This window comes from Harpia harpyja, chromosome 6 (genome assembly GCF_026419915.1).
Source record: "Harpia harpyja isolate bHarHar1 chromosome 6, bHarHar1 primary haplotype, whole genome shotgun sequence".
In the NCBI taxonomy this organism is placed as follows: domain Eukaryota; kingdom Metazoa; phylum Chordata; class Aves; order Accipitriformes; family Accipitridae; genus Harpia; species Harpia harpyja.
In genome coordinates this window covers 40,725,169-40,746,878 of record NC_068945.1, presented here as the reverse complement: position 1 = coordinate 40,746,878, position 21,710 = coordinate 40,725,169, and the positions used below count along the sequence as shown (strand labels likewise).

The following is a 21,710-nucleotide window of genomic DNA, read 5'->3' as shown; positions in this document are numbered from 1 at the left end:
TGAAAGAGACAGAGTCAACGAAAACATAGGGACTACTTATAGAAATCTGCTGTTATGTTGAGGATGAAATTTCCAGGCTGAAGAAGGGAAAGAGCAGGAGGACTGCCTCTTGGTTTCCATACCCAGCTGAGCTGGGACACAGACTTGATACAGAAGTACCCACTCCCAGGCAAAACCCCAATCAGCATATAGAGTCATACTTCTTATATGCCAATAAATATTTATATGGTTAGTATAAAGCAGTAGAACACCTAAAAGCCAGACAAAGAGAACAATAGGTATTACAAACAGTTTACTAAACATTAAGGAATAGAGCTACAGTGTGATTAATATGAGGTCAAAGACAGATATACAGAGAATAATTCAGTAATATAAAGACTAGCAGCTAGGACAGATCAAAGTCAGAATATAATACAGTTTTCTCTGCAGTAGATATGCTGCATTTTCTTCAAGACTGTTTTCTGCTTAAAAGCAAATTTCTAAATATGAAAATTCTGTTTAGTTTCTGGATATTTAATTCTTTAGGATAAATCAGAAATGTACAAATTTGGATTCCTGGGAAAAGTAAATTTGAATATTAAAAATACATGGAGGAAGAATGTATGAAAAATTTAAAGAAAAAAATTAGAATATTGTTATATGCAACTATTTTAAAATAACAAAAGCCCTTGCAGAATATGTAGGGATGACATTTTCTTGAATGGGTAGAGCAGGTATTAGTACCAACATTTCTTCTATTTTGTGTGTGTTATGTGTCTGTGTTTAGAGACATGACAGTGACTTCTGGAAATATGAATAAAGGGGAACGTCTCAGCATTCTACTTTCTAAACTGGAAAGTACTGGAATACCTGAAACTATATAATTATATCGCTCAGTTAGGAAGTATTATAAACTATTATGAAACCTTATTCAATGGTCTGCAATTGTCACAAAGTAGGAATGGCTTGGGAAAGTGGATTTCTCAGAAATGCTGGGTAAGATACAATTTCATACAGAAAATAAAAACAGACATCTTTATTCAGGGTACCCTGTGATAGTTAGGTGTAGATGAAAGGTTTTTTGTTCTCCTTATGCAACCTCTATTAAAAATGCAGAATTTCTCTCTAAAAACCTATTAGACGTGAAGACATGACTGGGTCTGTACAGGTACCTCTCAGACCATCTCTTCTGGTAAAGGATTTAAAAGTTGCCAGGGAATATACAATGACCAAATGCAGTAGAAGTTTTTGTCTTCAATCATAATACACAAACTCAAGAGAAAAGGGTTGATTCCTAAACTGTACAAAAAAATTAATCAAGAAGGGGAAGACAGGAAGGTTAACCAAATAGAGGCATGCCTTGTGCGCTTGGACAAAGTCAGCTTCTACAGAATACCCTACAGGTGGTACCTGATCCAGCTGGGATCCAGTATGTGTTTCCTAATGTTGATGCATCTTGCTGGATGGTGTGGACAGAAAGAATCCCTTTCCTCCAAGTGGTGTTTGTGTTTGCAGTTCCCAAAATTCTTGCATGTAGTGACCTGAATGATAGACGTCATGTTGGGCAACATCCCTTAGTATCTGCTGGCTTGCCTGCTTAACACTTCTCTTAAGAAAGTTATACAAAAGTAAAACCAGATATCAATCTTGTTATAAGCAGTTAGACTTCTCATGAGGAAAAAATCATTTTTGTATACACTGAATTATAATTTTCAATGAAAAGTTTTTTAAAAAGGCTAATAGTCAAAATGCATTAAAACCAACAGTAAGAAATTCTTTATCTGTATCAGGAAGAACACACTAAATAAGTGTCTAGGTCAACTGGACCACTAAAGTTGTAATTAAAAAGGATGAAGAGATTGTGGAGAAATTACATGAATTCTTTGTAATCAGTCTTCACTAATGAGGATGAGGCAGACATTCCTAACTCAAGGTTAATTTTTACAGATGAGGCATTGTCAGAGAGAGTGGCCTCTGAAAATGAGGCATTAGAGCAACTAGATAAAGTTAATGGTAGAAAATCCCTGGGGCTGGATAGTATTAATTTGAGAGTTTTAAAAGGGAAAAACAAAAAGTAGCTGAACTACTAACTAAAATATGTAATATACCTCTAGTAGCAGAAGCCATTCTCAAGGATTGATTTTTATCTAAAGAAAGAAAGAACAAAGGATGACCTTGGGAATTATAGAAAAGGGAACAGTGCTTTAGTACCACTGAAATTGTCCAAAACTATTTCCATAACCAGCCATTAAAGGACCTTTTTAAAACTACCTAGTTATTATTGCTATAAATGTATGATATATTTTTAAATCGATCTTCACAGCTTCTCTGGGTGTAATTTTTATTTTTCCAACCTCAGAGAAATCCAGGAAGGAAGCCACAGAGGTTTAGCTAGGAATACAAGTAAGTATAATTTATTTTGAGTTCCAGAAAGGTTCTGACGTCCCTTGCTAAAGACTGTTGCCAAATACTAATGACAGCAGACTGAGAACAAAAAATTCTGTCATGTATCAAAAACTGGTTGGTGGATGGAATATGGTTTGTGAGTACTCAGCAGACAGCCTATCTGAGCGACTCAAGATTTAACATACTGTAAATTCACAAATGGTCTGCAGGAAGGATGGTCAATTTTTCCAGGCAAATTCTTACTTTGCAGAGGCCAGGAGAGCTGTATCACTTAAAAAAACAACCCCACCAGCAATACATGCAGCAATCTTTGGGACAGCCCACCACTTCCCAGGGGGACCCTTGAGCTGTGGGGCATGTGCGTGTCTGGAGAACACAAGATGAATACTCACTCCTCAGCATGTCCAGTGGGACGTGCTGCACAGAAGGGCAGCACAGCTGCTGCAGAGCTGCGGGCTCAGCTTTTAAAAATAAACTGTAACCTGCAGGAACAAAACTACTGAAGGAGGGCATAGGCTACCTTTTGGTGTGTAGAAATAGGTTTGCCCCCCAAAAGAAGGCAAAAATACCAAGGAAGCTCTTCAAGCCACATATCCAGGTTGTTCTTATGTTTTACCTCGCTACTGCAGTTAGCTAAAGGCCTTTCTTTCATGAAAGAAATAACTATTTTTTGAAGATATTTACTTTGCTAGGGATATTAAATTGTTGGAGAATGTAGCAGAAAGAAAGACTGTGAAAATCACAATGAATAATGGAGATAGGCTTATTCTGTGGCACATTAAATCATTAGGGATGATATGCAAAGCTATACACAATGAATTACTAGATGGAAAATATTTCGCAAATAATTTTGCATCCCAAGCTCTCTCATACCCTATGACCACCTGTGATAGAAATCAATTGATGGCGAAAAGTGGTCTGCAGCTAAATCCAGCACTTTGTGTGAAATTTTTCATTAGCAGAACTACAAGTTTCAGCAGGTGCTAACTTGCTTACTGTGATCACAGTTAAGGTCTTGAACAGTGTTTAGCAAAACGGTAACTATAGCTCCCACTGATTATCAACAACAGTGGGGGTAGAGCAATATAGCTTTTGATATTGTAACAACCTCAATGCTGGCTTAAAGTTAACCTTTATAGATTTTGCTAACCTTTAAAAAGAAGAATTGTAGCTTTTTTACATTTATGTACTATTCTTTTTGTTGCTGAGCTAGCAAAGTATAGATAACTCTGCTTTAAAGTTTTGCTGTAGTTATATAACTAATGAGATGTTGCTACTTTCCGAGAGGGGAGACAATAGTAAATTAAACTATTTCTTAATGTAACCACACCATATTAGGGCTTTGGGCAGTTTAGCTGTATTTGCTAAAGGTATGATTTCTTCATAATTGTAACCAAATAGGCTGGTGAAAGCTTCTAGGGCATTGTAGACCAGGCCAGAGTGACTTTTTCATTTACATGTTAATGGAGTCTGCTCCAAGTAAAGTTAATTGAAGAACATGCATAAAGATTTGTTTGCTCTGTGGACAGATGCAATGGAAAAATCTGTTTAAAACCCTACACTAGGGTATGAATATTGATGTGAATGGGAAAGTAAATTATATGGGAAAGTCATTTTTATCACATACGCAATATGTTTGAATTCCATGGAGGGAAAAACATATATGCAGTTTCATAGATTTCTTAATTTCAAAGAAGAGAAAGCAGTGATTAAGAAACTAATATACTCTTTGTTTCCCTATTGTGCTTCCTGCCGTGTTTCTATAGTTTTAGTTCTAAATTGCTGATTCTCAACTGTCAAGGTGAGCAACCTCAGGGGAGTGTGCAGTATATCCTTGAAGCCTCTATGAATATGTCAGCTGGCCTATGTCTTTCCTTTTCCCTTGCATTTTCTCCATGTCTTCTTTTGAAGCCATGTGAAAACAGAACGCTTCCTCTGAGGGACCACAAGAAAGCAAGGTTGGGGACAGATTTGCTGGAGCTTGAGGTGCAAGGGTGTTTTTCTGCCAGCTCCCTAGCAACAGCCCACCAAGAGACAGACATGCCTTCAGCAGCATACACCTGCAAAGGGAGATGAGGGACTGCAGGCTGGGGCTGCAGGAATTTGAAGCAGACAGGAAAAGTGTGGGCATTCACCCATTTGTAGGCATGGAGCTAGGAGAAAGAGATGCCCAAATTATTTAATGGAAGAAAAGGGGTCCAGAAAAAAAAAACAAAAAAAAACCCCAAAAACCCCACTTGTGAAAAGTGTTTAGGCTGCTATATTTTGGGACAATTCCTTTCAGAGAGTCTACTTGTGACTCTGGACAGCTCAGGACTCAATTCACTTGCCTAAACATAAGATCTAGTGCCATCTCAGAGATCGTTTGACTCCAGCTGTCATTGCAAGAGGGCATGGATATCTTACATATATCCTATGTTATATCTGGCACCCCCATGTAGATATCTGAGATGCTCTGGAACCTCTAAAATGGCACTAGACACCTATGTTTAAGAAATAAACTGAGCTTTCAGGAAGGGGTTCAGCTTGAGATTAAGACACCTGGATGTAGACAACTACATGCTACATGTAGCTGTTGACACATGACCTGAGTACCTAAATCCCAGTAATAAACCATGGGATTCAAATCAGTTGCCAAAACACAGTGCAATTTGAGATACCCTTGGGGTTATCTGAGACATCCACATGGGGCTGGCAGATGTCACACAGTCCTGAGACTTTTAGGAGTGGAAGCTGGAGGCCAGGTGGGACTCCTTATGCACTGGAAATGCCAACACCCAACTTTGTTTAGTCAATTGAATAGTGACTGCTATTTAGTATTCAGTGAATAATGAAATAATGCAGTTTTCCTAAAACATCATTTCAGCATTTTCATGGAACCTAGCAAATGACACTTTATATTGTTTTGATGTTTGATGTTCTCTCACTTCTTATAAATACAGTGTTGCTACTCACAGTATTGCCAAAGATATGTTCAGAAAGAAACCCAGATGTATTTGGCATGGTTACAGAAATTGAGGCAGAAGTGCAATGCCATAGGTTCTTGGGGCAAATTTCGGGCTCACTGATCCCATGAACCCCCAGACAACCAGAAAGTGATCAAAACATGATTATGTTCCTTGTTCTTTAACTATTCCATCTGCAAGGGCAACAAGAAAGAGTGCAACCTAGAAGTGCCAAGGCAAACCACATGTCACGTGAGAATCACCATGGGCAGAAGAGAGCCAGAGGAAAAAGTTTTGTGTCACTATTGAGCCTATACAGTAGCAGGCTATGTCCCCTTCCTCCCTGATCCCAGCCATATCCTTCTGCCACTTCCTGGGACTGTCTCTGGGATTCCATGGAAACCAGATTTAGGGAGCTAAATCAGCAGAAAACATTTGCAAAGAGATGAATAATGACAGCTAAGTAACCAAACATTTTTCTGTCAGTTTAGTGAGCTGAACAAGTTCACTCTGGAAGTGAGCAAGTGCCAAAGCCAGCACAAAGGGAGAAGACTGGAAGAATGGTAAAAATGAGACACTTTTTGCAGCAGTTTGCTTTTAGGTTGACTAAAGTGTAATTTAAAACTCTATTCTCAGGTGGATGGATCGGCTGGTTTTAAAACAATTTTGGACCATTGCAATGTCAACAATATGCTTACAATACAGTTAGAGTTGTCTTTTCCAGTGGAAACACACTTTGAGTAATACAAAAATGATTAATGGCATTTGCTTTCCCCTTACAGATTTCTAATGTATGGTGCTTTATGAAAGCTGTCAAAAATCCTGAGTCATAGGAGTACCAGAGCACATAAGTGATTGAGAGACGAGATGGGGACTCTCACAGCATGCCAAGCCCTAAGCCCAAGCTCTGCAGTGTGCCCTTTGTAATGGAGCTCCCTCATCTAGCAAGAGCTGCCTTAGAGGTATGTGGAGTGTGATCGTCACAAGCTTGCTTTTATTCTGAACAGCTGAAAAGACAACAGAAAACTCTGTACAGAAGTAAGCAGTTAGGTCTTCACATGCATAACGAAGCTGTGTGCATGTGGGGAGGGTGACCAATTTATCACATTGCTTCTTCACACTAATGTGTAGTTGAGCTTCACATTTGTTATATTTTGCCTTTGCACTACTGGCAAGTTTTTGCCTTCTAAATTGCTAGGGATTCTCTTTTGAATGTTTATTTCAGTAGCACACAGATCTAGTAAGACTGAGTCAACAGGCTCAGAGCTGTTAATCTAGCCCTGTCAGATATGACGTTCTACAAACAGGGTGTCTAGTTTCTTTGGACAGGGGCTGGATTTGTTGGATACCAACAGTTTGGTTGCTTTATGCAATCTCCTAACAGCTGAAAGAAATTGGAAACCTTCTATTTAGGACAAAGATTGAAGTGGCAGAAAGGAAGAAAGAAACAACAGGATTGAAGCTCTTATTATATTTAAGATTTTGAATAGTAGCATTCTGATGTAAATTTAGGTCTGTAATACAAGTATACTGACTCTGGTTTTGCTATCCCCGCAAACACTGTGTCTGCACTGGGATTTTTTGGGGTATCCCCACTAACTCTTCTAATTCAGGCACATTGAATAGCTGTCTGTGAAGAGACACTACAGGGAACTCAGCTCCTAAACTTAAGTCCTCTGCATCACACCTCGGTTAGATGCCTCAGATAGTCTTAAGCAGATGGTGTAAAAACGCTCTTTTGTACCTAAGTCAGTCAGTGGACCATTTTAAAACGCACGTACTAACAGACCATACGAAAGTGAAATGGAGAAGTAGGGGTCATTGCAAACCATGCTGTCTCCAGCATTTGCATCTAAACAACAGGCACTCTGATGACATAGAGTTAGAAGAAATATCCTTCTTTCACTGGACTAGACAAAATTGATAGAAAGAAATTAGCAGTAAAGAGTTTCCAAATCAGGGTTTGGCCTCTTGGGGGTAACAAAGTAGACTCTGAAAGATACACAACAGCATTTCAGCAATTGGGTACCATGCTTTGCTAGGTTACTTAAGACATTACAAATAATGTATTGTTTAGTTGTACCCATATACACCATTAAAGCTATTCCAGTGTGGCATAGAGGGAGCAAGTTGAGGTCATAATATGCCAGCTGGAGAATATTAGGGAAAAATGTTCCTTCAATTTCTGCTTAATGTTCTGATGAAAATAAAGAAGCCACTCACTTGTACTGTGGATATGTTTACTTACACTACTTTATAACTACCCTTCTCTGACTTACACTGGCTCCTGTGGTATCTCTTGCCATTTCCCATTCTTGAATTTCTCACAGACTTTTCAGGAAGGAGTGATTTATTTCCATCATGTTTCTTTTGCAGGGGGGGAAAAAAAAAAAAGAGATGTAATTAACTGTAGCAGGATGCTACTGTAGTTGTTTGGGGGTTTTATTTTTATAATGAAACTATGTTAGAAAGAAAAATTATATAAACACATAAGTCGCATTTGGCAATGGTCTACATAAAAGTTTTATGGAGACAGAACCCTATAGGGTTCTTTTAGAGATAATTATTCCAATATGCAAATTAAAATTGTGCATTATTCATTTTTTTGTCAAATAATTTTCATTTGCTTTGCTGCTTTTATAATAAAAATCTGCCAACAGGGTTTCCTCTTAACTCATCTAAGGAAGCCTGTGAAGAACACTCCATATTTAACTCTCTTTTAGATCACTGTGGCTTGAGAATACTTTTAATCTCTTTTCCATTTATAACTGTACTGCTTGACCTTTTTGCAGCAAGGTGTCTTGTATATAAAATGTCAAAGAGAGGATTATAGACATGGGACAAAGATATAGTTTAATTAAAAAAAGTCCTGTGAGACTGAAAAAGGTTACTGGCCCAGATCACAAATATTTAATGCCAGATTACTATTTATGATGTTAAAATAACAAAAAAGGGTTTATGGGTAACTTGTAATTGACCAACCTTTACAGGTGCATATGATAATATTAAGCTTCAAGTAATAACTTTCATATTAGCTTGGAAATTAGTTTTAAAAATTTAAGAAATAGCTCCTTAACATTTTCTGTGTGTTATAGAACTATCTTTACAAAATGAAATAGGTTAATGGTTTAAAGTCTGTTTCTAATTCGAAATGGTGCTGTAGGAGAGCATAAAATAAAGTGTGCGGTTTTTCAATTTATTCATGTGTTCGTTAGTTTCTGTCTCTGACATTTAGGCATGGATAGGAGCATGGTTTTAATACTGAATGAATGGTTAAGAAAGACCAACCTAGATTTGTTACTGATTTGCCCCCCAGAAACAGTGAATACATTCCAAAACTGAATAGTCCTACCAGGCTTCTCCACTTCCGTTCACATTGTGGGATAATGTGATGGGACAGTCATTTTTGCAGTTCAGAGACAACTGGAAGGCCATGCACAAGTATTCCCTGAAAAAACCCAATTTACCAGTTAATTCATGAATCAAAATGAGTTTATGATGGCACTGACTGGATTTTGACTCAAGACTGGGTGTTAACACAACAATGATTCAGCAGTGGAGAAACAAGGAGATTTGAAGCCCCATTTTAAGAGAAGGAGAGCACCCACAGATCTCTCTGGCTTTCACTGACAAACTCACGGCAACATCAGAGGAAAACTGGCACACCGTTTATGCAACTATTTCAGTTAAGGTGTAGTAAATGCATTGCGCAGTGCTAGTTTGTACCTGTGATAGTTTGATATTTATTTGTTAATATAATACTAATTTTGTGTCTTTTGGTTAAAGTCATTATGTAAAAGTTTGTAAAGAAACAAAGAGAGATAAAGTATAATATAGAATTTTATCGAGTCTAAAAATTTTTAGAGGAAAGTGAGGAAAAGCGTAAGATGAAAAAAACCCTTCTCCTGCATAGCAATGGGAATCAGACTCTGCTATAAATATCCACAGCTGAGTTTTAACAGGGGTAGATATATTTAGAATATTATACAGAAAAATACTACCAGAATTCCCATGAGAAGCCCCATGTCACTATGGGGTGCTCTGGAATTCCCCGGTACTGAATGGAGAAAAAATCCTGCTACTAGAGGCAGCGCTTAGTTATGTCCTACTATGCCAGGCAGCACATTTCAATAAAGACAATAGTGTAGAAAGTGGGGGTAAAGACAAGACTGGTAATAAGGATGCGGATTTGGAGAGCAGATTGCCTAAAACATGATGAAAGTATTTACTCAAATAGTTAACACTCTTTTGATGAAGGAATCCAAAAATTTCTATCTTATAGTTCTAAAAAGCTGATAAATGAAACAGCAGGTATTCTAAATAAACCTACATGGTTACTGCCTAGTTGGAGAGCAGCACATACAGTATTTCAGAAAAAAAAAAAAATTAAACTGAATACCTGAAAAAATTGTAGCCTCGTCTTAAGGTTACACAAGACTGCTAGAATAAATGGATAGATGTTAATAATTAAAGACATGTGAGTAAACAGAAAATGTAATATGATGCAATATGGATTTTTCAGGATCATCACCATAGAAAAGCCTGGTATTTTACTTTGATCAGATAATAGATTTTATAAACAAAGGAAACGTGATGGATCTTCTCTAAGAAGAGGTCATAAAGCACTGTGTCATGTAGAAGTTAGTTGTTAGATAAGATATAGAAGGTGGGCATTAGCAGTAAAGCAGACAGGGAAATGGCTGGGATGTTCCTGGGTGGTTGTTGACATGGACTCATGAACGGTGAGTTTGGAAAGCTTGTGTTTGAGTTCCTCCAGGTTATACTGGCAAGTTGTGATTAATCTTCAATATAGAAAACGGGACTAACATAAATAAAAAAATGAAATGACCCAATGTTTTCAAAGTAAATAATACAAGATATGAAGTCATTTGCTTGAGGGTCAGTGACAGAAGTCCCTCCTTCATCCCACCTGGAGCAGACTGCTGGCTGCACTTCTGCTTCTCAGGGCTCCCAGGCTGTTGTGTGTCCTGGAGCAGAGACCTTCAACGTCTATCAGTGTTAAAATTGTCCATGTAAAATAGCTGTTAATTAGCACGCAGACCTCAGCTGAGTTCCCAGATACTGTATTACCAAGTTACTGTCATTTCCTATGGGTCTATGAATATTGATTAACACCAGCATTTGCTGCTGGTCAGTTTACACAGCTCCTGCCCTGCTTGTTGGCAGTGGGTTATTCCATTTTTACTGGCTTACCTCTCCCACGTGCCATACAAACCTGGAGCCTAATCGATCACTGCAATGCAGGGCACATACGGGCTGGGCATTGCAACACTTGGTGCTGTGGCCCCTTTGTCCTTTTGGGGATCTAACCCCCAACACCTTTACATCGTATAAAGAAATGGACAAATCAGAGGTTTATTTTATTACTACATGTATCCAGATTTTCAGTGTAGGCTGTTAGTGTTCAGTCAAAGGTTTTTCAGGTTAGGTGTGGACCTGAAAACAAATGCCATGTTGTTTTTACATTCAGAAATATTTGGTATGTTTGCAGTTTTTAATAAATATTTTGTGTAAGTAGAACTCACTAGTAAAACTATGAAGTTTGAGCTATATTAAAGCATGCAAAACCCTTCATTTTTAACAAGCATACTACAGTCATATAGCTTCGCCCTTCCCTCAACCCTCTGTACTCTTTCTTTCTCTTCTGAAAGAAAATGAAGTTTTCAAACGTGTTATGAAAAGAAAATACATTTAGCATCACCAACTACAGTGATCCTGTGGATTGTGTCAAATTCAGCCTATGCCACCAGATTTACACTTCAGATTTCTCACCTGTGGCATTGTCACGATGTTACCATTTCCCATCCTGTGAGACATATGGGCTGATCCTGTAAACCTGGCAGGGACAGACCTCACGTTGACTTCACTGTTTGCAGGCTCCAGCCTTTACTTTTTCTACTGATCTGAAAGGGAATAACAGAAAGGACCATCGTGATCTGACATCATTATCCTTTGGCACAGTGTGTGTTCAGATTTCGCCAATTTTTTGAACTCCAATACGACATACAGCAAGGGTTTCCCACAGTATATCTATCAGCAAAAAATTATTCCCAAATATATTTTTTTTCTTCTACAATGGGGTTTCTCAGACACAGGGCCATGACTCCTGTCTAGGTGTGCAGAGAATGACAATGATCTTCTCCTTCTGTACCCTCCTTTCCGATAGTCCTTTTCAGTTGGGTGTGCTGGATATGACTTTGAAAACATGGCTCTATAAATCACCTGTAAACAGAATTTGGTGCGGGGATGCCCATTTGAATCAGCAGAGGGCCTGAAAAACTAGTCTTATGAGATGTACGTTATTCATTCACTTCAAGAGGTGCCTTGAGCACTGTCCTCACATAGCAACGACACTTAGTCAGGGTATATATACCCAGGGTACAGTTTCACATTACAGCTAAACTAAACTAAGGGCTTGCTTCCAGTAAAAGCAGGAGGTGTCAGTCCCTCTCTCACCTACTCTGTTCCTTCCTCCCCTTGCCTCTGCTCCCAGCTGCTTGATCTTTTCCTCCTTTGCGTCACTCTGATACTCAACTGATCACACGGTAAGCTGCGTCAATTTACTAACCTTGCAAAAAAAAAAAATTTTTGCTTGTTTGTTTCGCTAGATTTGTTTTCTGCAGTTTTAATGAATTAAATTGGCCCATCATGCCATCCACTGAGTGTTGGCTTGGGCTGGTGGGAGCCCACAGCTGGGCTCCAGCCCACGGTGTGTGTGTGGGGCGAGCAGGGGTGCAGCGGAGGGCAGAAGGACAGCCACCGAGGCAGCAAGGAGCCAGTACCTCTGTCACCACTACCCCCTAGGATGTAGCTGAAGGCAGAACTTTTGCAGCATTTGACATCGCTCTCAGCTCGGCTTTTGTTCTCCTCTCCCCTTGAGTTTCCCTTGAACTTGCTTGCTGATCTCTCCAGCTTTTCATTTCATGAGAGAGTTGATTGGATGACAACTGGATATGCAGCATGTACGTTTGAAAAGATGCATGAGGGAGGGTCATAAACACTCTGCCCTTCGTATTTTTCTAAGGTAGTCATAACTGTATCCTAGACCTCGGAAGCCGTAGCATGTAACACACTTAGAGACCCAGATGCCTTTAACTCCAGAGCGGGCAAGCACTCTGTGCAGTGCAAATTTTTGGTCTGTGAATTTAAGAACTGAAACATTTTCAGGCAGGTTCACATTTCCTGAGCAAAACTCATTTAAATTCTCAGGGCTGATCTTAAACTGCAAGCAGACTCACTTAATTTGTTATGTGCCCACTAGCTATTGACAAAGATATTACTCACTGTTCTTGTCTTTCTTTTTTTCCAGAGAAATCTTCCTTATCTTCCTGTGTCTTTCACAAGTACTATTTTCCATAATCCATCAGATTTCATATTATCAGATTGTTTGAAGATGTATGTTCAGATTTCTTTGCTTGCTTAGCAGTGTGTAAACACTGGAGACCTCAGTTAGATTTATATGACAAAGGAAGTGACAGGATCTCTTTGACAAAGCTAAGCAAGAAGTCTGAAGTATTAGACTTCTGGAGGATGCAGGCTGAAATTAGTGGTTAGGACCTGTCCTTCACCAGTAGCACAGGGTGATTTATCCCTATACCCAATGTGTAAACTCAGGGGGGATCCTGAGGGCCTAAGGTAACAGCCCTGTTCAAAATCTAAAATTGACGTCTATCAAGAATTTTGCCCCAGATCTGAGAGCTGCCCTGACTCTTCTGCAGGATTATGTCACCTCATAGAAGATGTGACTCAAAATGGGGACTCACTAGGTCCTTCTCCTTAGTCCTGAGCAGAATTCACTACAAATTCTAGCTGATTATATTTACATATATAATATATAAAAAAATAAATACAGATAGGATTTTATTAATAAATACAGAGAGGATTGTGGAGTTAATTGCAAGTTTAATTGTCTACTTGGAATTTGTAGGTATTTAAATAAAAGATTTGGGAGTAGAGACAGTTATGGTCTTCTTGCTGAAGATGGAAATACAAATTGCCACATCTCAGAGTAATTGGATTTACAGTTCTGGCAGTGGCATATCTTCTCTTACTTAGTGCTGTGGTTTAACCCCAGCCAGCAACTAAACACCACGCAGCCACTTGCTCACTCCCCCCCCCCCCCCCCCCAGGGGGATGGGGAGGAGAATTGAAAACAAGTAAAACTCCTGGGTTGAGATAAGAAAAGTTTAATAATTGAAATTAAAAAAAAAATAATAATAATTGTAATGAAAAGGAAGATAACAAAAAGAGAGTGAAATATAACACAAGAAAGATAAGTGATGCACAATGCAACTGCTCACCACTCACCGACCAATACCCAGTTAGCTCCCGAGCAGCGATCCACACCCCCCGCCCCAGCCAACTGCCCCTGGTTTATATACTGGACATGACATCATATGGTATGGAATATTCCTTTGGCCAGTTTGGGTCAGCTGTCCTGGCTGTGTCCCCTCCCAGCTTCTTGTGCCCCTCCAGCCTTCTTGCTGGCTGGGCAGGAGAAGCTGAAAAGTCCTTGACTTAGTCTAAACACTGCTTAGCAACAACTGAAAATGTCAGTGTGTTATCAACATACTTCTCATACTAAATCCAAAACACAGCATTATACCAGCTACTAGAAAGAAAATTAACTCTATCCCAGCTGAAACCAGGACACTTAGGTGGGAGTTTTCTCTCGAGGCACTTTATTACTGACCATGTGAGAAAAACTGCATCATCTGTACATCACTAGACTTGGTGCTCCTGGGTACTGTAGGTTTACTGACAGCACTACTGCAGGTAAGCAGTAAAATGTCCACCGTGTGGTATTATAGCATATTGCTATTGCCATACATATCATTATTGCCATACAGCTGCTACTGCTCCTTCAGATGAAGCTATCCAACTGTTTGCCTGGCATCCTTTGCTACTGGGGTTGAAGTTTTCTAATACCATAAACAATTGCTTGCTAAAGAAACTGAAAACAGACCTTGAAATGTACTATTTTTCAAGTTAGGTTTTGAAACCCATATGATCAGCTGCTCTTCAGGGCCACTGAACACTCTTTTATGATGTAGCAATATGTTTTACAATATGAGGAAATATATTTTTAAATGTGAACAATTTATAGCATCACAAAACAAACTTATCATAACATTACTTGCTCTCAGAAGGTTTAATTTTCTTTGAAATAAGCTTGAAAAAACCCATTAGGAATCCTAGATGCTAGGTTGTGAAATTCCAGGAGCCATGGAAAATGTAGGAAAGGGTAAAAGAATGACTCTCCTTTTCTGGTATGCTCTGAGCCCACCAGATTGGTCTGCCTGTACAAAGGAGCTTAGAAAGGGTCAGATTTGGCCAGCTGGGAATCCCTGCTATACTGTCCATATGTTTTAACAGGTGGAAGGGTTGCTCAGTTTTTTGCTCTTTGGCTTGGAAGTGGGTGATATTTGGAGGAGCCTGGGGGTGCCCACTGGGCTGGACCAGTTCCAGCACTCTGAAACTGCAACAGATAGGGTGAGACAGGCATTCACAAAGTCAATCTTTAACTCCTTTGCAGTGGAGAGAAATAGTTTCCTTCAGGGGGCATGGAGATCAGTTAAACTAGGCCCCTGCTCTCTATCTCTTTCCAGTAACTCTGCTGGGAACTCAGGGAAATAGCTTAATTGGTCCTCTCTGCTACACCAGTATAAATAATAATAAAATTCATGTTCATTTGCTGTACAGTTTGAGATGAAATTTCTACTAAAATGCATAAAAATCATATTCATCATTGTAGTTCTATTTTCATGATTCATGCCCAATTCACTGAATAAAAGACATACGGGGCGAAAGGGAGAGAGAGGAGTGGAAATCAAGTTAATACTGAGGAAATGTGTCAAGTAAAGTCCTTGCAAACTCTCAAGGTCAACAACATGAAAAAGCACTCAGGAAACCTAACAAGGAAGCAAGTAAAAATGACCTCATATTTATAAGAAGCCAGATAGGAGAATATGGCTTTGCATTTGCCCTACTGCTGTTTACATTTCCTGTGGTTTTAGTTTGCTGTACTTACTAATATGAAATTCTTGGAGCAAAGAAGCAACATAAATTTGCACCTCCATCTATGACAGGCAATAACTGCCATGCAAAACTGAAGGGAGAGTTCACACCCTAAGCATCTGAGGACAGTATTGCCAGGGGAACCTCTCAGGACTCATCATCATTCCTCAGACTGAGAGGAAATTACAGGCGAATATTCACTGGCAGATGAATAGCAACAAAAAGCTTAATAAATGTGAACTTCCTTAGCCCAGGTATGTTTAGGACTTCATGGTTATGTAAAGGACCTTTGCAACAAATCATAACACACATTTAATATTTATAATATACCTATTGTATAACCAAGGAACTTTAAGCTGTAGAACAATGCTGTTACAGTTTCAACAGGGTTATGAAGCCAATAAGATCCATTTGTAACCCATTAAAAACGGAACACATTACCTTTCTTAGCACATTTTCCATCAGTTTCAAAAGAAATTAAAAAATCTGACAATTCTAAATTACTAGTGATGCAACTTTGTATGTCTGTTTTGAAGGAAATTTCAAAATTTTGAAAGCTTTCATGCAAAACCTGACCTATCAGAACTCTATCAAAAAAAGAAGAAAATAATAAACCATGTGTCGTTAGTGACATTGATTTTTCCCCCCCTTGAACAAAATATGGCAGCTGGCTGCCACAACTGTTACAGATCTGTCAGGATATGTAAACTGGGAACAACCAGAGAAAGAAAACAGCGACAAAAGGGATGCCTACAATTTCTGAGCATTTGAGCTGCTTCTGCGTCTTCCTGGGCTTTTGGGCTCTTGCTGCACATTAAGGACTTGAGAAGCTCTGGGCTTCAGTTGTAAAGACAGTAAATGAGGCTCCTTGGACATGGAGGAATATCATTGCTGTCTATGCAGCCCTTGCAATCCTTGGTCTCCTCAGGCAAGAGGCTCACTAGCTTTCTCTAGTCCTCAGCAACATCCAAAACAAACTTTTAGGAAACAAGGCAGATTTTAGATGGAAAAGCTGCCTGTATTTCAGAAGAGGTTTACACAAATATACAAGCTCCTATCTAACCATTTTTGTTTAAAAGCAATTTTCCAGGAAGAAGAAAATCCTGAAAGTACTAACCAGCTCTCTTCAGACCTATGACACTGCAGTTAGTTGGACTCCGCTGAAACAGTGACTGAGCAGTCAGAGATAAAAATAAAATCCTGGTTCACATTTCATTCATGCTCACAGAGCAAGATTCAAGATATGCTGAGTAAGCAGTGTTTGACTGCTTAAAGTGGCTCTTTTATGTTATTTTTTATGAACTACTCCACTGATAATTAATATGACTATTAAATGAATGTCAGAAGCTGCAGTTGTTTAGGTCTTTGCCTTCATATCACAAAGGTGGACAATTGCAACAGTCTGTTCTCCAGATGAATTCTAGAGACCACTTAAAAACCCAGCTCATCTAAAGCAGTTCTTGCTTTTTATGTGGGAACGGCTGGGATGAACATGCAGTCTCTGTGCTATGCATCTTTGTTTCTACATAGCATTTGAAATCTAATATCTTATTGACCACTTCTGTCAGCTCTTTTCTTTTGGGGAAGAAATAACTGAACATTTCTCATGGAAAGTCCTTGCTATGGGAATTGTCACCTCCTCTGTAGCTCAGATTTGTAGCTTAGATAAAAGTCACATTTACTTACTCTAGGTTTTCCTTAGCCTGGGCAAACAGCCAAAGAAGAAAGAAAGATAGCACTAGGATGGTTTGGTTTGTGCCAGTTTTTGATAGTGGTTATTCTAGAGTCTCGATAACTGCAGAAGTCATCAACAGCACAATGGTCAGTGTGATAATAAAAAAACAAAATTGAAAGCCTATTTTTAGACACTGCTTGGAGTTCACTTCGGGACAAAAAATAGCTGGAAAACACTCTACAGCAACACATGTTATGTGATTGCACCAGTTGCGTAAAGGCTTTTAAGTGTAAATCTCTTTAAAGACTTTCCATATGCGGAAAATGTCAGTTGGGAGGACCTGGGTAAGCGTCATGGACCCTGTGGAATGTAGTCACGTACTTCATTTGGTGAGCTGGACAGCTTCCCAGCTATCAGCAATTCCACTGTGGCCTGAGACAAGAAATGAAAGACAGAAGTTGCTATATTTGGTATAAGCCAAATGTAATCCGAGCCATTAGAGCAACAAGGGGGTCTTTACAGGGGTGATTTCTGTAGCTCCCAGACAAATAAGGGGCTTGAGATTCACCCAGAAGTTCTGCCTCCAAGGTTCTCACCCTCCAGGTCAGGCAAGGTTTTTTAAATTGATCTAACAGATAGGCTTGAATACCAACTCTTCCAACAGCAGATGGGCAGTCAAAGGCTGTTGGGCAACGAGTTCTCTGGCAGCAAAGAAGGATATACAAATTCTGGCTCAGAAATTCTTAGCTAAAGTATAGGCTTCAGTAATTATCACTGAAGAGGTTGGAGGAACTAAAAGCAAGGACCATAATTCAGGCCAGCTTTAAAGAGATATCCAATCTCCAAAGAATTAATGATGTGTTTCATTTTTATTCCTTTTCACTGAAGTCATCTGCATAGTTTCATCCATTACACTGTGCCTGTACACTCTTTTACTAGCATTTTGATATAGTAAGCAGGTACAATTCTATCTGACCCTCAAATCTTCTTACCAACAGTCTCTAAGGACCTACATAGAATGAGGTATTAGGATATAATATATGGGACATTTTTCATATTAAACACAGAAATTCTCCACTTCCAAGACGAAAATATAACACAGCTTAGAAAACAATTTTATATGCAGAACATATTAAGTTTGGGCTATTATAGATCAACATATACCAGTGAAACCAATGGAGCTACTCCAGTTAGCAGTAGTTAAGGAATGTATTGCTTTTAAATTGAATATTTCTTTTTTAAGCATTACACATTATACATTATTTAAGCATTTTACACCATGGTCCAGCAACCTGTGTATCTTCTGCCACTCATATGGCCCCATGTGCCATCTAGTGGAAAAGGTCAACCTTAAAAGATACTGTCAACCTGAGCTAGAAGGGTTTACAGTGGAAAATAAAAAGAAAAAAAAAATACTAAGGAAACAGGGAGTCTTTTTATCTGAAGAGCAGCACATTGCCAAGTGCAGATATATGGTAAGTCAGTGGAGAAGGATCATATTTGACAACTTGGAATTAATAGGAAAATTATTTCCAGTATAAATAAACACTTTTGAATCTTTAACTGCATAGAGAGCAATACTGTCTGAGGGACAGAAGAACTTGTTATTCTAATTCTAGTGGTTAGTCTTGATTCCAGAAAGGTAATATGGAGAAGGACGAGGATGCAAAGATAAAAGATAAAGGTAGAAAAGAAAAATATGGGTGGAACCCAGAATATGAATGATCTTGAAGGAAGTAGTAAAAGCAGTTCTTAGAAACAATGTCAATTTTCCTATTGTCTGAAATGCAAATGTAGAAGAAAGCAGTGAAATATCAATAAAGCAAATTACAATAACAATTATTTCATGCTTAAAAAATTGGGGTTCCATGTTTTTCTTTTTTCTTCCATTTTATTGTCTCTCTCCAACTAGTCTGCTCCAGAGATGTGTTTTCTTTCTTTTTTCTCATTGTTGTAGAATATATCTCTTACATCTTCCTTCTTTTCTTTAGAGTCTTTCCTCTCTTCTGGAGTTGCTTACAGCTGTTCTTCCCAATCCACTCTCCCTATCTTAGTCTCACTTTCTTCTAGTTTAGAATAAGACTGTGACTGTAGACCTAGTTTAACTGTTTTTTTCTCTGGACACTTAAGTCGTACCAGCAGTTCATACCATACTAGAAACACATGGGATGTTAGCAAGTACAGGCAAGTCAAGCAAGTCCTCTCAGTGGAGCCAGGACATGGCAGCAGTGCTCTTAGCATCATATGCTGGGAGGAAAGTTTTACCTCCAGCTAAATCTTTTGTTCTGAGACCAGGCATGCAAAAATTCATTGCTGCTTAAAGCAGAGAGAACTAAGATCCCCCGCAAATGACATTTCGGGCAAGATACCAGCGTGTCAAAGTTCAGCACATTCTCTATGACCTTGCATGCTTCAGTTTTAGATATAAGCTATTGGCACGGAGGAATATATTTGTGGAGCTAATGGAATTAGCCCCATAAATAAAAACCATTTTTCCCATCCCATTTAAGAATCTCAAGCCATTTGAATGACTTGGAGAAAAAAAAAAGAAAAAAGGGTCAAGAAACCAAATGTGGGCCCTGACTCTCTTCCCACTTTTAACACCCATGTGGATTCACTATAGGTGTTGCTGTTACAAATTCAGTAGCAAGGTCTCTTTCATTACTTTTAACATGCTACAAAAGTTGACCTGGAAAATGTAGGCAAAGGCAGGAAAAAGTGATTATTAGCAACTTCTATCTCAGCAAACATATAGAGTATTTTGTGAGGTAAGGAATGTGTACTCCCCAGTCTAAGAGCATATCCCTGTCAAGTAAGTCTCAGCATTGCTGATAGCCTCAGAGGTGTGGGAACTTCTCAAAGAAAATATTCTCCAAAATCTTTCACAGTGGAAAGCGTCAGACAGCTGAAAGACGGGACTTGCTGACTCCCCTCGTCTTGTTTCTCTCCTAATGGATCTCTTCTCTGGCTAGATGAAGACATATCTGTATGTCTTCATACACTAGTACCAAACAGACATTTGCAGAAAAATCTAGCATTATATTTCTTATCCTTCTGATCCAAGACAAGGCTTTAATCAACAAAGAATATCACAACATGAATGAATTTTTCTGGAAGAAAAAACGCTACTGGAAAGTGTAGAATTTAAGTTATTCTAACTGCGTGGCTAAAGCAGTTCTATATATTTTCTGGCCCTGCCACTCACTGCTTTAAAGGCCTAGTCCTCTTATGAGCATACTTCAAATCTGTGAAGTGTGCATAGATACTGCAAACATAATCCTGAGCTGTGGAGGTTCAGTGAGTATCCGTGTGGTGGTATCCACTGGAAGAGCTGAATGATGAGGAAGGAGGACTATGCAGTTAACTTCTCCAAATGCACGTAGCACATTGGCTGGAGCTAATCAGGGAGCTAGACCTTCCTTCTTGCTCTCAACAAATTGTTCATGAGTATGTTTTCTACTTGTATCTCTCTCTCTCTCTCTCTCTCTCTCTCTCACACTTGTAGAGCTTTTCCAGGTTATTCCAAAAGTGTGTTCCCAAGAAAACATGCCCACAAAATATGGTGTATTCCTTTCCCCTTATAAAACGTTGGTACATCATGCTAATTTCTAGTCCTAAAATCAGGGAGAACATAATACTACAACTGCCCGTGCTCAAGAGAATGGGAAAGACGCTAGCCCACCCTGGGACCAAGAAAAAGCATGAAATAAATCAGAAATATAACTAGATTAATTTAGGGTAGAGTAATTAAAAGATAAAATGCATGAATATTAGGTTATAAAATTATTGGCATGAATTTATTAAAACACACTTCAGCAGTCAGAGCAGAATAAAAGCTTATTTGCAACTGGTTGTAATGGGCTTGGAATCAGCTTTAGTATTAGAAGAAAGTTCAAATACAGTAGGAAGGAAATGTAATACAATAAAGCATTGACTCAGGGGGCTGATTGGGATAATGAAATGCATTTCAATGAATTCTGATGGGCAAAGTATTATTACAGCGGAGCTTATAAACAAGAGAGGAATAGATGAAATTTGCAACAATGGTACTATATTGTCACAGTGACTTTTATTACTAGAGAAATTATTTCAAAGTGTGAAAGGTACTGTACTTAGTGTTCTAATAACTAATCTAAAGTGACTATTTTACTGAGCTTTGTTGTTTATCAGCATCCAAAGTATAGACTCTGTGTCTACTCCTTGACAGAACTGCTAATGCTCTATTCATCTTGTCAGCTGTGAGTCTCCTCTGCATGCTAAGACCACAGAGCAGATATTCAGCACATCTATTAATATGAAATCCAGGGAGGCTGTGGAAGTTTGCTTTTTTGCCTGCTCTGTGGGGGCCTCCTGTGGCCTGAATTAGATGGCTCCTTCTCTTACGGCAAGGCAAAACTAACTCTTGACTTACGATTTGTGAAAACACCATGGCTAATGCAAAGATCACAGAACAGTGGTTTGCTATGTGTGTGTTTTGAAACATTACAAGTCACATTTTATGAACTTTTTATTTGTATATTATTCCCTTTATCAAATAGATGCTTTTTTTTGTTGAAAAGTTCATCATTTTATAAACCCCAACATTGACGTGCCTCAAAATATTAATTAAAACCCCCAGATTTTAAAATTTCACAACTTTTTGACAGATTTCTTCTCCACTCAACCAT

General features: G+C 38.7%; 1 long non-coding RNA gene across 2 annotated transcripts in view; it reads left to right on the top strand.

Annotated features, from left to right (window-relative positions):
* The first annotated feature begins 11,768 nt into the window (after window positions 1–11,768).
* Window positions 11,769–21,710, top strand: part of LOC128143429 (uncharacterized) — a 55,840-nt gene continuing 45,898 nt past the window's right edge. For both annotated transcript variants that reach the window (XR_008235751.1, XR_008235750.1), the window contains exon 1: window positions 11,769–11,896. This is a non-coding gene — a long non-coding RNA (uncharacterized LOC128143429). The remainder of the gene's footprint in view (window positions 11,897–21,710) is intronic.